Below are 16,552 nucleotides of genomic sequence, written 5' to 3'. Positions count from 1 at the left end.
GGGGTGGCACAAGGAGATGAGCACTGCTACCTCACGGTGCCGAGGACCCGGGTTCGATCCTTGCCCTGGGTCACTGTCCGTGTACAGTTTGCACATTTTACAGTAAGAATCTTTGTTAGTGTCACAAGTGATGTGTTAAGTGGTGCCATGATGTGTTCAGTAAGTTGGTTCAACATTGAATGCAACTGGATGCAGTGAAACTAGAAACAGGAGATGGTCCAACACTATTTTATTGAACTTCCTGATTGCTGTACATAGTCTGCTGTGAGTTGAGACTATCAATCTAACTGATAACCTCCTACTGGCTTGACCAGACTAACTCTCTACCTCATGGTGATAGTGCTCACTGGCTTGTGCACTCTTACTATCTCAGTAGCTGTGTCCTGTAGAGAGAGAGTCTTAATGCCCTGTGTGCTTTTTAGTAGTGGTGTCCTGTCTGGTGATTCGTTGTTATGTGTTGTGTGTGTTCATTGGTTATCCTGTGCGTCAATCACTGCCTGTCTGCATCTCATTATATACATGAGTGGATATTATAACAACAAGTAGGCTTACATTAACACTGCAATGAAGTTACTGTGAAAAGCCCCTAGTCGCCACATTCCAGCACCTGTTCGGGTACACGGAGGGAGAATTCAGAATGTCCAAATGAGCTAACAAGCACATCTTTCGGGGCTTGTGGGAGGAAACCTGCGCAGTCACGGGGAGAACGTGCAGACTCCTCAAAGACAGTGACCCAAGCCAGGAATCGAACCTGGGACCCTGGCGCTGTAAAGCAACAGTTCTAACCACTGTGCTACCATGCCACCCTCCCCGTGTCTGCATGGGTTTCCTCCGGGCACTCCAGTTTCCACCCATATGCCCCGCAAGACGTAGGTAATTTGGACACTCTGAATTCTCCCACTGTGTACCCGAACAGGTACGCAACCCAAAGTTGTGTAGGTCAGGTGGATTGGCCACACTAAATTACCCCTTAATTGGATTTTTTTTTTAAATTAAAAAAGGACTGGTAACCAAGGATTACCAGGACACCCAGTCAAGAGAGCAGTCAGACAGGCAGAAGCAAGCAAGCATATGCAACAGAAGATACCAAATCTGGGTACCTTCCACAATTACAGAAAGGTGACAACATCTAGATTGAAGACCTTGAGAGAGAAGGGAGTATCATTCGAGTCAGTGAGGACCAACCTTGCTCCTACCTGATTGGCACTGCCAGTTAGGAGAAACAGGAGGTACCTTCTCATCTCTCGACTGCCATCCCCATTGTGCAAAGGAGAGATATCGAGAAACATAACCAGATGCCAGAACAACCTCCAACCTACAGAAAGAAGCAGCAGAAACAAAGCCTACCATTCCTATGATAGTAGTGCGAACAAGATTTGGAAGGTTTATAAGGCATCCAGTCAGCCTGAATTCAAGGAGTGAAGTGGGGAGTAATAATGTAGCAATGACAATGTAAATGTATGATAGTAATAAAAATGTAAGACACAAGGTAAACTATAATGACTCAAGATACATTGAATAGAGGTTTATGGGGAGGTGTAGTATGAGGGGCTGGCACATAAATTTTTTTTTCTTTTCTCGAATACCCAATTCATTTTTTCCAATTAAGGGGCAATTTAGCGTGGCCAATCCACCTAGCCTGCACATCTTTGGGTTGTGGGAGCGAAACCCACGCAAACACTGGGAGAATGTGCAAACTCCACATGGACAGTGACCCAGAATCGAACCTGGGACCTCGGCACCGTGAGGCAGCAGTGCTAACCACTGTGCCACCGTGCAGCCCTAAGGGGGACTGGCACATATAATATTAGTATGGGACTGAATACCGTATCACCCACACATATGAGCCGCACCCAGGGTGAGTTGAGTTTTGAACAGAGTGGTGTGTATCAGCAAGCATGAAAGCGTTTCCAATTTTGTACCCTTTACACTATACTTGTAAATAGTTCTAAGAGACACTAAAGACCCACATATCACTATGAAGGACTATTCAGACTATAAACTGGAACCAACACCATACAACAATAATCTCCCTTCCATCGCATTTATCATTACCCCACTGTACAAATCCCGTTTCCCCATTCCTTCTGTGAAAATCATTCATTCCCCAGAAACTCCCCACTGAGATAATGCCCCTCCATTCCCCAGATACCCCTCCCTGCTGTGAAAATCCCTTCATTCCCAGTTACTGCCCCGCTTGAAAATCTCCCTTTATTCCCAGTTATCTTCCACTGTGAAAATCCTGTTTATTCCCAGCTACACTGACCTGCTGTGATAATACCCATCATTCTGATTTAACCCCAACCCCAATGTGATAATCCCTGACTATTCCACAATTACCCCCCTCCTGTGCTGATAATCCTCTTCATTCCCAGTTACCCCACCAATGCTGTTTTATGTTCTATGTTCTAATGCAGTGATAACCCTTCTCATTCACCGTTACACCCTCCCGGCTATGGTAATCCCTTCATTCCCAGTAATCTTCTCCCTCGCTCTGATACCCCTCTTCAATTCCCAGTTTCGCCATCCCCCACTGTTTTAATCCCCCTCCATTCCCCATGAATCCCATCCCTTGCCCAGTAACCCCCTCCTACGTGGTGATAAACCCCCTCCCATCCCCAGTTACCCCCTGCCCCTGCTGTGGTAAACCCCCTCCATTCCCCAGTTACCCCCTCTGGTAAACCCCCTCCAATCCACAGATACCCCCTCCCCGCTAATAAACCCCTCCATTCCCAAATTACCCCCTCCCCTGCTTTGATAAACCCTTTCCCTTCCTGTTGCCCCACTGTGATAAACCCCTTCCATTCCCCAATTACCCCCTCCCCTGCTGGGATAAACCCTTTCCCTTCCCGTAACCCCCTCCCATCCCCAGTTACCCCCTCCCATCCCCAGTTACCCCCTCCCATCCCGTTACCCCCTCCCCCGCTGTGATAAACTCCCTCCCATCCCCAGTTACCCCCTCCCCCGCTGTGATAAACTCCCTCCCATCCCCAGTTACCCCCTCCCCCGCTGTGATAAACTCCCTCCCATCCCCAGTTACCCCCTCCCCCGCTGTGATAAACTCCCTCCCTTCCCCAGTTACCCCCTCCCACCCCCAGTTATCCCCCTCCCCCGCTGTGATAAACCCCTGCCATTCCCCAATTACCCCCTCCCCTGCTTTGATAAACCCTTTCCCTTCCTGTTACCCTCGTCCCCCGCTGTGGTTAAACCCCCCTCCCCCGCTGTGACAAACCCCCCTCCCCGGTCCTCCCGCTCCCCGCGGAGGGATACTCACTCCCGTGTGCTCCGCCTCCAGTCTGAGCGTCGCCAGTTTTTTTTTCCACTGGAAGTCGGAGGAAAGTTGAGGGTGAGGAGTGGGGGGGAAGAGAGAGAGAGAGAGAGAGAGAAAGAACGAACGAACGAACGAAGGAACGAAGGAAGGAAGGAGAGCGGTGGCGAGCGAGGAGGACAAAAGGCGCCGAAAGGTGATGGGGGTGGACTGCCGGCGGGTTTTGCGGTGGGGGGGCCTTCCTGTCCTGTCCTGGCTAAAGTTTTCCAGCCCAATCTCTGACATGGCGGCGGCCCGAGGCCCGGGAGCAGAGTCTCAGCCGCCTCCCCCTGTCCATCTCTGTTGGGAGTTTTAAACTTCGGCCCATCCCAGGATTTGTTTAGTTATCGTCCCCACCCTCCGGGCATTGAGTCAGCGCCACTATTGGGGCTGAGATTTGCCGAGTGTCGGGACCGGGCCGGCCCTCGGCGGCTCTCCGCCGTGTTTGTGGCAATGGACAGGGCGAGAGGATCCCCAGAAAGCCCGCAAAAGCTGCTGCACTTTGGGGGGGGGGGGGGGGGACACGCATTTCAAATAAAATTTTCATAAGGAAAATGTTGTGGGTGGGGTGGGGAAGTTTTAAAAAAAGGGAAACATTTATTCACTGCGCACTGTGCGAATTAAGGCTTTTCGCGGACAAAAGATGAAAGCTCGCCCGTCCCCGTCTGTGCCAAGCCTGCAGCAGAGGGCGATCCCGGCCGGGAAGCGTGAAAACTGATGTGGTGGTGGGGGGTGAAATGTGGTGAGGTTTGGGGGGAGGGGGGGGGGGGGGTGAAATGTGGTGAGGTTTGGGGGGAGGGGGGGGGGGGTGAAATGTGGTGAGGTTTGGGGGGAGGGGGGGGGGGGTGAAATGTGGTGAGGTTTGGGGGGAGGGGGGGGGGGTGAAATGTGGTGAGGTTTGGGGGGAGGGGGGGGGTGAAATGTGGTGAGGTTTGGGGGGGAGGGGGGTGAAATGTGGTGAGGTTTGGGGGGGGGTGAAATGTGGTGAGGTTTGGGGGGGGGGGGGTGAAATGTGGTGAGGTTTGGGGGGGAGGGGGGGTGAAATGTGGTGAGGTTTGGGGGGGGTGAAATGTGGTGAGGTTTGGGGGGGGGTGAAATGTGGTGAGGTTTGGGGGGGGGGGTGAAATGTGGTGAGGTTTGGGGGGGGTGAAATGTGGTGAGGTTTGGGGGGGGGGTGAGGTTTGCGGGGGGGGGTGAGGTTTGGGGGGGTGAAATGTGGTGAGGTTTGGGGGGGTGGTGAAATGTGAGGTTTGGGGGGGGGTGAAATGTGGTGAGGTTTGGGGGGGGGTGAAATGTGGTGAGGTTTGGGGGGGGGGTGAAATGTGGTGAGGTTTGGGGGGGGGGTGAAATGTGGTGAGGTTTGGGGGGGGGTGAAATGTGGTGAGGTTTGGGGGGGGGGTGAAATGTGGTGAGGTTTGGGGGGGGGGGTGAAATGTGGTGAGGTTTGGGGGGGGTGAGGTTTGGGGGGGTGAAATGTGGTGAGGTTTGGGGGGGGTGAGGTTTGGGGGGGTGAAATGTGGTGAGGTTTGGGGGGAGGGTGTGAAATGTGGTGAGGTTTGGGGGGGGTGAAATGTGGTGAGGTTTGGGGGGGGGTGAAATGTGGTGAGGTTTGGGGGGGGGTGAAATGTGGTGAGGTTTGGGGGGGGTGAAATGTGGTGAGGTTTGGGGGGGGGTGAGGTTTGCGGGGGGGGGGTGAGGTTTGGGGGGGTGAAATGTGGTGAGGTTTGGGGGGGTGGTGAAATGTGAGGTTTGGGGGGGGGTGAAATGTGGTGAGGTTTGGGGGGGGTGAAATGTGGTGAGGTTTGGGGGGGGGTGAAATGTGGTGAGGTTTGGGGGGGGGGGTGAAATGTGGTGAGGTTTGGGGGGGGGGTGAAATGTGGTGAGGTTTGGGGGGGGGGTGAAATGTGGTGAGGTTTGGGGGGGGGTGAAATGTGGTGAGGTTTGGGGGGGGTGAGGTTTGGGGGGGTGAAATGTGGTGAGGTTTGGGGGGAGGGTGTGAAATGTGGTGAGGTTTGGGGGGGGTGAAATGTGGTGAGGTTTGGGGGGGGGTGAAATGTGGTGAGGTTTGGGGGGGGGGGTGAAATGTGGTGAGGCTTGGGGGGGTGAAATGTGGTGAGGTTTGGGGGGGGTGAAATGTGGTGAGGTTTGGGGGGGGTGAAATGTGGTGAGGTTTGTGGGGGGGGGTGAAATGTGGTGAGGTTGGGGGGGAATGAAATGTGGTGAGGTTTGGGGGGGGGTTAAATGTGGTGAGGTTTGGAGGGGGTGAAATGTGGTGCGGTTTGCGGGGGGGGGGTGAGGTTTGGGGGGGGTGAAATGTGGTGAGGTTTGGGGGGAGGGTGTGAAATGTGGTGAGGTTTGGGGGGGGTGAAATGTGGTGAGGTTTGGGGGGGGTGAAATGTGGTGAGGCTTGGGGGGGGGGTGAAATGTGGTGAGGTTTGGGGGGGGGGGTGAAATGTGGTGAGGTTTGGGGGGGGTGAAATGTGGTGAGGTTTGTGGGGGGGGGGTGAAATGTGGTGAGGTTGGGGGGGGAATGAAATGTGGTGAGGTTTGGGTGGGGTTAAATGTGGTGAGGTTTGGGGGGGGGTGAAATGTGGTGAGGTTTGCGGGGGGGGGGGTGAGGTTTGGGGGGGGGTGAAATGTGGTGAGGTTTGGGGGGAGGGTGTGAAATGTGGTGAGGTTTGGGGGGGTGAAATGTGGTGAGGTTTGGGGAGGGTGAAATGTGGTGAGGTTTGGGGGGGGGTGAAATGTGGTGAGGCTTGGGGGGGGGGGTGAAATGTGGTGAGGTTTGGGGGGGTGAAATGTGGTGAGGTTTGGGGGGGTGAAATGTGGTGAGGTTTGGGGTGGGTGAAATGTGGTGAGGTTTGGGGGGGGTGAAATGTGGTGAGGTTTGTGGGGGGGGGTGAAATGTGGTGAGGTTGGGGGGGAATGAAATGTGGTGAGGTTTGGGGGGGGGTTGAAATGTGGTGAGGTAGGTTGGGGGGTGAAATGTGGTGAGGTTGGGGGGGGTTGAAATGTGGTGAGGTTGGGGGGGGTTGAAATGTGGTGAGGTTGGGGGGGGTGAAATGTGGTGAGGTTGGGGGGGGGGTGAAATGTGGTGAAGTTGGGGGGGGGGTTGAAATGTGGTGAGGTTGGGGGGGGGGATGAAATGTGGTGAGGTTGGGGGGGCGGTGAAATGTGGTGAGGTTGGGGAGGTGAAATGTGGTGAGGTTGGGGGGGGTGAAATGTGGTGAGGTTGGGGGGTTGAAATGTGGTGAGGTTGGGGGGGGGTGAAATGTGGTGGGGGAATGTGGTGAGGTTGGGGGGGGGAATGTGGTGAGGTTGGGGGGGGGAATGTGGTGAGGGGGGGGTGAAATGTGGTGAGGTTGGGGGGGGGGGGATTGTGGTAAGGTTGGGAGGGAAATGTGGTGAGGTTGGGGGGGGGGATTGTGGTAAGGTTGGGGGGGGGGGAAATGTGACATTGGGGGGGGGAATTGGGTGAGGTGAGGGGGGATTGGTTGAGGTGAAGGGGGGGCTAGGTTGGGGGTGAGGTGCGTGGGACTGGGGGGGTGAGGTTGAGGTGCTGTGGAGAGGGGGCTTGCGTGATGGGGTGGGGGGAGGGCTAGAATCGTAGAGTTTACAGTGCAGAAGGAGGTCATTATTGAGTCTGCACTTGGAGGGCAGACACGGGGAGAACGTGCAGACTCCGCACAGACAGTGACCCAAGCCGGAAGTCGAACCTGGCACCCTGGCATTGTGAAGCAACAGTGCTAACCGCTGTGCTGCCCCAGGAGGGGTGGCGTTGCAGGGGCGGGTGGGGGGGTTGCAGGGGCGGGTGGGGGTGTGTGCTTGGGTGAGGTGATGTGTTGGGGGGCAGGGGAGGGTGGGTGGTGGGGTGAGGGTGGAGTGGGGGCTGCAGGGATGGGGAGGCTGAGGTGGGTGAGAAGAGGCTGGGGTGGGGTTGGGGGCTGAGGTGGGGAGGCTGGGGTCGGGTGGAGTGGGGGTGCAGGGTTGTGGTTAGGGGTTGGGTGTGGGAATGCTGGGGTGAGGTGGGATTGGGGGGTCTTGGGTGGGTGGGGGCTGGGGTGGATGAGATTGATTTGCTGGGGTGGGTGATGTGGGGCTGGGTTGGGAAAGGTGGGTTTTGGGCGGGTGAGGTGGGGCTGGGGGCTGCTGGTGTTGATTCTTGGGTGAGATAGGGGAGAGGCAGATGAGTGTTGGTTCTGTTCTCGAGAGGAAATCGTTTTGAGCGGTACTCAGATTCTGACAAAAGGGGTTGCAGGGGCGGGGTTGTGTGTGCTTGGGTGAGGTGATGTGTTGGGGGGCTGGGGAGGGTGGGTGGTGGGGTGAGTGTGGAGTGGGGGCTGCAGGGATGGGGAGGCTGAGGTGGGTGAGGAGAGGCTGGGGTTGGGGGGTGAGGTGGGGAGGCTGGGGTCGGGTGGAGTGGGGGTGCAGGGTTGTGGCTAGGGGTTGGGTGTGAGAATGCTGGGATGAGGTGGGATTGGGGGGTCTTGGGTGGGTGGGGTTGGGGGCTGGGGTGGATGAGATTGATTTGCTGGGGTGGGTGATGTGGGGCTGGGGTGGGAAAGGTGGGTTTTGGGGTGGGTGAGGTGAGGCTGGGGGGGCTGCTGGGGTTGATTCTTAGGGGAGAGGCAGATGAGTGTTGGTTCTGTTCTCGAGCGGAAAACGTTTTGAGCGGTACTCAATTTCTGACAAACTCAGGGCGGATGGGGTACATCGCAGATTTGGATGTGGTTTTTAGATGTAATCACTGACACTGTGATTTGATTTACATACTTGGGTATAATAAACGCTGATGTATGGTAACCGTTTCAGTGCGTATTCATAATTTTTTGAAAAGATTTTGCGATTGAATGTGTTCTGTTGTACCCAATCTTATTTTTCAAAGGCAATATGATTTGTGATTATACTGTTAAGGAATAACATTTTATATGTTTGTGCATGGGGCTTTGGAAAAGTACATAAGTCAATTTTTTTTGTCAATTTCTTGATACTTCCGCCTTCTGGCACAAGATAAGATCATGGAATGGTTCTAAATGCTGATTGTTAAGTAAGTTGCATTGCAAGGGGGTTGGTTAGCCCAGTTGGCTGAGCAGCTAGTTGGTGATGTGGAGCGACACCAACAGTGCAGGTTCAGTTCCCCTATTGGCTGAGTTATTCATGAAAGCCCCTTCTCATCCTTGCCTGAGGTGTCAGGTTAAATCTCTACCAGTCCGTTCTCTCAAAAAAATTGTCCTCTGGGACAACAGCGACATTCATTTCATCCAAGACATCTCCATATGTATATGAAAAAGCAGTGATCCTAACACTGAACGTCACTGAAATTTTTTTTTAAAGCCACAACAAATTGAAGATATGCATGTATTTGCTGCATATATTGTTGGTGCTCAAAATTATGTAAAAGTTACCGTCCCACTGGAAGCTACAACCGAGGTTCGTAATTTAAAATGTCAGGAAGGAAATTTAATTTGGAGGGAGAAGAAAATTTTAGTTTTGGTAACAGATCACAATGTATAATCTGTTAAATCAATCTAATATTGCATTTATGCATTCTAGAAATATTTTTATCAGTACAATTAGTATTTTAAATAGTTGGTTGTTTTCCTTTATGAACTGTCATAAGGCACAATCATAGTAGGTATATATGAATTCTGGGTTGTTTTTAATACCCTTGCATTTGCTTCTTTAAGTAATTGTACATAATTTGTTCAAGCCAATTTGAGAAGTAATTGTAATGTCCAAGTTGCAAGCCATTTTGATTGTCAATAAGGGTTTGTGGTCACTGATTCCTGGGATAACATTTTGGTGCTGGGCAGACTTGATACTCTGATGTTGTTTTCTCTGGCTCGGAGGGTCACAAAGGGTCACAGTCTCAGGATATGGACAGTAAGAAGTCTTACAACACCAGGTTAAAGTCCAACAGGTTTGTTTCAAATACTAGCTTTCGGAGCACTGCTCCTTCCTCGGGTGAAGGAGCCTGAGGAAGGAGCAGTGCTCCGAAAGCTAGTGTTTGAAACAAACCTGTTGGACTTTAACCTGGTGTTGTAAGAATTCTTACTGTGCTCACCCCAGTCCAACGCCGGTGTCTCCACATCAGGATATGGAGTAAGACATTTAAGACTGTGATGAGGAGAAACTTCTTCACTCGGCTGGTGAACCTGTGGAATTCTCTACCACAGAAGGATTTGGAGGCCAAGTCACTGAATATATTTAAGAAGGAAATCGATTTCTAGTCTCTAAAGGCATCAAGGGGGTTAGGGCGAGCGTGAGAGTATTGTGCTGAGATCAAGATCAGCCGTGATCATATTGAATGGTGGAGCAGCATCAACAGGCCGAATGGCCAACTCCTCCTTTTTCTATTTATAATGACTTTCAATCACAAATTCATTAAATGGAGCAGTTCTAACATCAAATAACTATGTCTTCAAACAGATTACATCTCCTTTCTGTTGCATTCTCTTCATCCGCCATACATTCCATGTCATGTATGAGAATTTCCACATACCAATGTGTTTTATTTTCTCCCTTTCCATACTCTAGTACGGATAAGTACGTATCGTACACGTGGCACATCAAGTCAGATGGATAACAAAATGAGGAGGGGAGAAAGGAAAGAGATGGTGACCAAGGAGTCTCTTGCCTCACAGACTAGTGCGTAGACCCGCTCTTTCATATCTCACCCTCTTGCACTTGCTCAGCACTGCGATCAGTTGCTTGAGTTTTCTTGTGCTTATTAGATATAGTTTGATTATCCCTTCTACTGCTGTGACCATCAGGCAGGGGCTGTTTAGCACAGGGCTAAATCGCTGGCTTTGAAAGCAGGCCAGCAGCACGGTTCAATTCCCGTAACAGCCTCCCCGAACAGGCGCCGGAATGTGGCGACTAGGGGCTTTTCACAGTAACTTCATTTGAAGTCTACTTGTGACAATACGCAATTTTCATTTCATTTTTTCATTTCATTTTCATCATTCCCCCCCTTGCCTTTTCTTTCTCTGCAATCGCTGCTTCCTTTTTACTCCTTGGTCACCATCTCTTTCCTTTCTCCCCTCCTCATTTTGTTATCCATCTGACTTGATGTGCCATGTGTACTATACGCACTCATTGTGCATTCTTTCTCTTTATACACTGGATTTTTCTCTCTATTGATGTTGTAAGGGTCGTTCCTGATTATTCCTTTATTTCCCCTTTTATTTTGCAGTTATCACTTTTGATTCATGGGTGATTAATGGATATGTATCTTGAAGTCAAGCAGCAGAGAGAATGAGGAATTCAGAAGTTACAGCAGCGAACACTGCTAATATCTGCATAGTTTGAACAGGAGCTTTAGACTTTTCAGAGAGAGAAGTGAGCTGGGACTCGGTTTGATAGATTGGCTGGGTGCCAATGAATTGGCCCAAAAGGCTGTACTCTGGCTGGTAGCAGGTGGTGATTGTATTCTGTCCCAGTGGAATGGTTTGATTGATTGGCTGGGGGCCAATGGATTGGCCCAAAAGGCCGTACTCTGGCTGGTAGCAGGTGGTGATTAGATTCTATCCCAGTGGAATGATTTCCAGAGTCCCACGGAGTTTCAGTTTGACTCCTGGAAGTGCAGGAACAAGAACTTTCTTTCCTCTGTTTTCTCTAGAAAGGCTGTGAGTGCTGTATACATGAACCTGAATGAATGAATCTACAGGAAAACCATTAAAAGGTTACAAGCAAAGACCAGGACATTCGCTCACTCTCTTGCTCACGCTCTCTCACGCCCTGCCTCTCAGTCCTGTCTGCCCAGAAACTGAGTGCTGTGTTTCTAAAACTGCCGAGGTCTGACTGAATGTACAGCAAAAACTTCGACTGAAAGCAAAGTTTGATGAGGAGTAAGATGCTAATGAACCACCATCTGAAACAAACATTCTTTTTTGTTTGACTTATATTTTTAAAATGTCTTTCCTCCCTTCTGTGTCTGTCTGCCTTGTATGTAGAGGGTTGGGGGTGGGGGGTGGGGAGGGGGGGGGGGTGGGAAGAGGGGGGAGCAAGTTAAAGTGGGGAATTAGATAATTAACCAGTTGTGTTGCTGCATATTTCAATGTGGTTCATGTTCTAAATAAACAGTAATTGTGTTTAAATTTATAAACACGGTGACTAATTATTGGGCAGCCAGGGACCAAAGACTTTGGGTATTTTTCGAAGAATTATTGGCCAATTCACTTGAGCTGTGACTCCAGATCAAATAGGGCTGGAATTGACCGCACACTAGCCTAGGATGTTGTAACATTATTTCGGGACTTGTCCGGGATCTTTGGGATGGTAGACAGCGATGTTTGGATTACAGAATAAATTAAAAAGAGACATCAGGTTTATAACAACGCAACAGGATGGCTCTGGAAGCTGCTCAGGGTTTTCTTCAGGTGGAGGACTTGTCTCTGATTTATTTAAAAGAGCTTCGTAAAGATAAGCTATTCAAATTGGCAAGGGAATTAAAAATAGAGCTACCAGCTAGAATTATGGCTACATCATGATTTGTTTCATAAATATATCAGGTGGTCTGGATTACCTTGGTGCCAACACACCTAATCACTCAAGTCTCCGTGATGTGTATCATGATAAACAACTCTTCTTTGATGCTTTGTAACCACAGAACTGAAAAAAGAGCAGACCAGGCCAATCCAAATCCAACAACCTACTCTGAAAACTCTACTCACAATTTTACAGCCCTGACAATTCACCACAGCTGAGGCAGCCCACAACATTCTAAATGAAAGGACTCACAACATTTTAAAAAAAAAAGTAAATTTGTCCTCTGTCAACAGATCCTTTAAAAAAAAAATCCAGGATCCAGATCCTCTGCTTTCACAAAGACTAATCAGTTCTTCCTTGGGCATGCTTGTCTATCAAGTTTCATTAAAATCTGCGTATTAGTTTTTGATACACAGACAAACAGCAAAAATATTCAGTGGTGGAGGTAATTACATTGATGTACTATATAATTTATGCAGTGAGCTAAAGGTTTTAAAAACATTTCATGAGATAAATGTGTTGCTGGCTGTTGCCCTTGAAAAAGTGGTGGTGAGCTGTTTCCTTGAACTGCTACAGCCATGTAGTATAGGTGCACTCATTGGTGCTGTACGGAAGGGGGTTCCAGGAGTTTGATCCAGCAACAGGGAAAGAATGTGGATAATGACCCAAATCAGGATGGAGTGTGACTTGGAGGAGAGCTTGAAGGTGCTGGTATCCTCGTGCATCTGCTGCCCTTGTCCTTTTAGAACTAGATGATAGATATTGCAGGTTTGGAAAATGTTTGAAGGTGCCTTGGTGAGTTGCTGCAGTGCATCTTGTAAATGGTACACACTGTGTCAATGGTGGATGGCACGGCAATCATGTGGACTGCTTTGCCTTGGGTGGTGTTGAGCTTCTTGAATGTTGTTGAGCCATATTCATCCAGAGAAGTGGAGATTATTCCATCACACTCATGACTTGTGCGTGGAGATGGTGGAAGAGGTTTCAGGGTATCAGTAAGTGAGTTGTTCACCTCCGAATCCCAGCGTCTGACCTGAGCACTTAATTGCCGTGTAAGTGTCACTTGATAGCACTGTCGACAATACCTTCCATCACTTTAGTTTATTTGTGCTTTTGTTAATGGGTACTTTTATACTACAGTTACTTGCATAGACTGACAAATGGCAGTTAGGTGCATTCATCCTGTTGCCATTGCATTGGTTCTTCAGGGAAACTGAGTTCTGTGCTTACAATGAAGCATGTGCAGACGATCTTACGGCATTTAAATTCTGCTTAATTTTAAAGTGCCAATAAGATAATTTTCTATTTTAAATTAAATGGATTAGAATGAAGCCTAAGAACCTAGGTAGTTTATCAGGATGTCAGGGTAATCTTTAAAATACAAATTCCCAGCTGATGCAAAGTTGCCATGTTTTTCTTTAGCTCGGTCCAGATGACTTCATAATAGCCAAGTTAGACTACATGATTTAGTGTTGTAATAAAACCAAAGCTGCTTTTATGAATGCAACTTGTATTGTATGTGACCTGTAATTAGCAATAGTTAAAGCACTTCTGAAATATTAAAAAATTTATTCTGTGGGTATGGATACGAATGTAAAATTAAGTTGCATAAGCATGAAGTAGAGCTGAAATTATGAAGAAAAACATAGTTGATCCTTTCGTGTGAAATGAATCATTTGGATATCTGAATTTTGTAAAGCTAAAAAAGTCAAAAAGACTTTTGGATGAATTTAAATAAGTAATTTTCAGCAAACATCTGCTTTCTATGAAAGATGAAAATTCATATCCGTGTTTATGACGAGCAGCAGTGTATGACCATATATAAGTTTTAAAATAAACTTTTATATAGTCTAAATATTTCCACCCAAACTGTTTAAATTCTGTATCTGTAGAAAGTATTTTTTCCTTATACTTTTATTCAGATTATGACTTGTCAGAAACTGCTCAACATAGTTTTAAATTTTAGCTAAATCTATAATATTTCTTGTAATATTTCTGCACAAGCAGGTAGTTTTAATTACACTGACCAACTTTGTTCTCAAATACTTTGAACCCCTTTTACTTCATCTGTCTATTCAATCTAAATTTGAATGTTGCCATAGTTTCTGCTTCAACGTATGGGCCTGGAAGTAAATTCCACTGCCTTCTAATTCTGCTGGCCAATGAATTAACCTGATTTTTAGTGATCTGTTAAATTGAGCTGATACTTCAGTGCATGCATAATGCATCATGTTTACTGTATTTGAGAATTACTGAATGTCACAGTGCAGAAACAGGTGATTCAGGCTGTCAAGCTCACATTTTACTTCATGTGAGCTAAACAGTCATTTGTGGTTAAGAATTTCATAGTGCGACCTGCACTCTTCTCGGTATCAAATGTGAGACGAATATTGTGAACAGACTGGCTTAATTTCAGACTGTTGAGAGGGATGTGGCCAGTTGCAATACTGGAGGGAACAGAGTTTGGATTTGGGTTTGTTTATTGTCATGTGTACTGAGGTACAGTGAAACGTAATTTTCTGCGAGCAGCTCAAACAGATCATTATTACATGAAAAGAAAATACATAATAGGGCAACACAATGTGATACATAGACACCGGCATCAGGTGAAGCATACAGGAGTGTAGTATTAATCGGGTCAGCCCATAAGAGGGTCGTTTAGGAGTCTGGTAACATTGGGAAGAAGCTGTTTTTGAATCTGTTCGTACATATTCTCAGACTTTTGTATCTCCTGCCCGATGGAAGAAGTTGGAAGAGTGAGTAAGCCTGGTGGCAGGGGTCTTTGATTATGCTGCCTGCTTTCCCAAGGCAGCGGGAGGTGTAGACCAAGTCAATCGATGGAAGGCGGGTTTGTGTGATGGACTGGCCTGTGTTCACAACTCTCTAACGTTTCTTGCGGTCTTGGGCCGAGCAGTTGCCATACCAGGCTGTGATGCAGCAAGAGAGGATGTTTTCTATGGTGCATCTGTAAAAGTTGGTAAGAGTCAGTGTGGACATGCCAAATTTCCTTAGTTTCCTGAGGAAATAAAGGCGCTGTTGTGGTTTCCTGGTGGTAGTGTCGACGTGGATGGACCAGGACAGATTTTTGGTGATGTGCACACCTTTGGAGCAGGCCCAAAAACAATGGCTTCAGTCTTTCTGATATTTAATTGGAGGTAATTTCAGCTCACCAATAATGTATGGCAGATAATTGAGCAATAGTGGAGAATTCAAAAACGGTGATAATGAGGTAGAGCTGGGATGTCGCCAGCACATGTGAAAACTAGCGCTGTGTCTTTTCATGATGTCGTCGAGGGCAGCATGTGGATGCGAAGTAGGAGGGAACAAGGATAGATTCTTGGGAGGCATAAGTAATGGTGCAGAAGCAGGAAGGGAAGCTACTGTAAGTGATTCTCTGGTTATGATTAGATAGATAAGAACCCTAATAAAGAAGTATTGAAGTGAGTTGGTGTGATCAGTTGTGTCAAAGGGTGCTGTCTGGTTGAGAAGAATGAGGAGGGATAGTTTACCTTTGTCACAGTTACATAGAATGTAATTTGTGATTTTGATAATGGCTCTTGTGTTACTGCGGTGGGGGGTCAGAAATTTAATTGAAGAGATTCAAACATAGGAATTCTGGGAAGAATAGGAAGAGCTGAGGAGAAACTACTTCTCCCAAAGGTTTGTGAATCTGGAATTCGCTACCCCAGAGGGCGGTGGATACTGCAACACTGAGTAAATTTAAGGAGGAGTTAGACAGATTTTTAATTGGTAATGGGTTAAAGGGTTATGGAGAATGGGCAGGATGGTGAAGTTAAGGTCTGGATGAGATCAGTGGAGCGAGCTTGAGAGGCTAAATTGCCTACTGCTCCTAAGAAAGAACTACTCTGTCTGATTTCAGCATCCCGCTCTTGGTCTGTAGCACTGTAGGTAACAGCACCCAAGCACAAATATGGTGTTCAGGATCAATAAGGGGATTTCTTGGACTTCCGGTTGCGGCTATGCCTAGGTAGGTCGCACGTTCGGCAGCTCCCGCCGGAACGGACCTTTGGGCTCTCTAGAGGGGCCCCAACGGCACTTGTTCGACGGCTTCCAGTGTGGGATGGCGACAGCAGGGTCCCCCCGACATTATATGGATTGGACCAGGAGTGGAGCGGTGAAAAAAGTGATCTTGGGGCAGCGAAAAGTGAGAGGGAGAAAAAACAAGATGGCGGCGGGTGGAGACCAAGCAGCATGGGCGCAGTGGTCACAGGAGCAGCAGGGGTTTCTTAAACGCTGCTTTGAGGAGCTGAAAACCGAAATGCTGGCGCCAATGAAGGCGGCGATTGAGAGGCTAGTGGAGACCCAGAAGGCTCAAGGGGTGGCGATCCGGGAGGTGCGGCAAAAAGCCTCGGAGAACGAGGACAATATCTTGGGCCTGGCGGTGGAGGTGCACGAGGCGCTGCACAAGAGGTGGGCGGTAAGATCTGAGGACCTGGAGAATAGGTCGAGGAGGAAGAATGTTCGGATTCTGGGTCTCCCCGAAGGAGTGGAGGGGCCCGATGCTGGGACATATGTGAGCACGATGCTCAATTCGCTGATGGGCGCGGGAGCCTTCCCGAGGCCTCTGGAGCTAGATGGGGCTCACCGGGTCCTAGCAAGGAGACCCAAGGCCAACGAGCCGCCAAGAGCTGTAGTGGTGAGGTTTTGCCGCTTTATGGACAGAGTGTGTCCTGAGATGGGACCAAGAAAGAGTGGAGCAGCAGGTGGGAGAACACGGAGATCCGAATCTACCAG

At 48.8% G+C, this 16,552-nt stretch overlaps 1 protein-coding gene across 2 annotated transcripts in view; it reads left to right on the top strand.

Moving 5' to 3' along the window:
• The first annotated feature begins 3,301 nt into the window (after positions 1–3,301).
• The window catches only part of LOC140426986 (mothers against decapentaplegic homolog 5), a 99,241-nt gene continuing 85,990 nt past the window's right edge, over positions 3,302–16,552 (top strand). The window contains exon 1 of one of the 2 annotated variants that reach the window (XM_072512341.1): positions 3,302–3,464. The gene's annotated coding sequence lies outside the window, so the exon portion shown is untranslated. Of the gene's footprint in view, positions 3,465–9,844; positions 9,956–16,552 lie in introns of those variants that run through there. The other variant, XM_072512342.1, reaches the window with a different exon arrangement.

Source organism: Scyliorhinus torazame, chromosome 7 (assembly GCF_047496885.1).
Source record: "Scyliorhinus torazame isolate Kashiwa2021f chromosome 7, sScyTor2.1, whole genome shotgun sequence".
NCBI classification, from domain to species: Eukaryota; Metazoa; Chordata; class Chondrichthyes; order Carcharhiniformes; family Scyliorhinidae; genus Scyliorhinus; species Scyliorhinus torazame.
The sequence above is the reverse complement of the archived record's forward strand: the minus strand, read 5'-3'. Positions and strand labels throughout refer to the sequence as shown.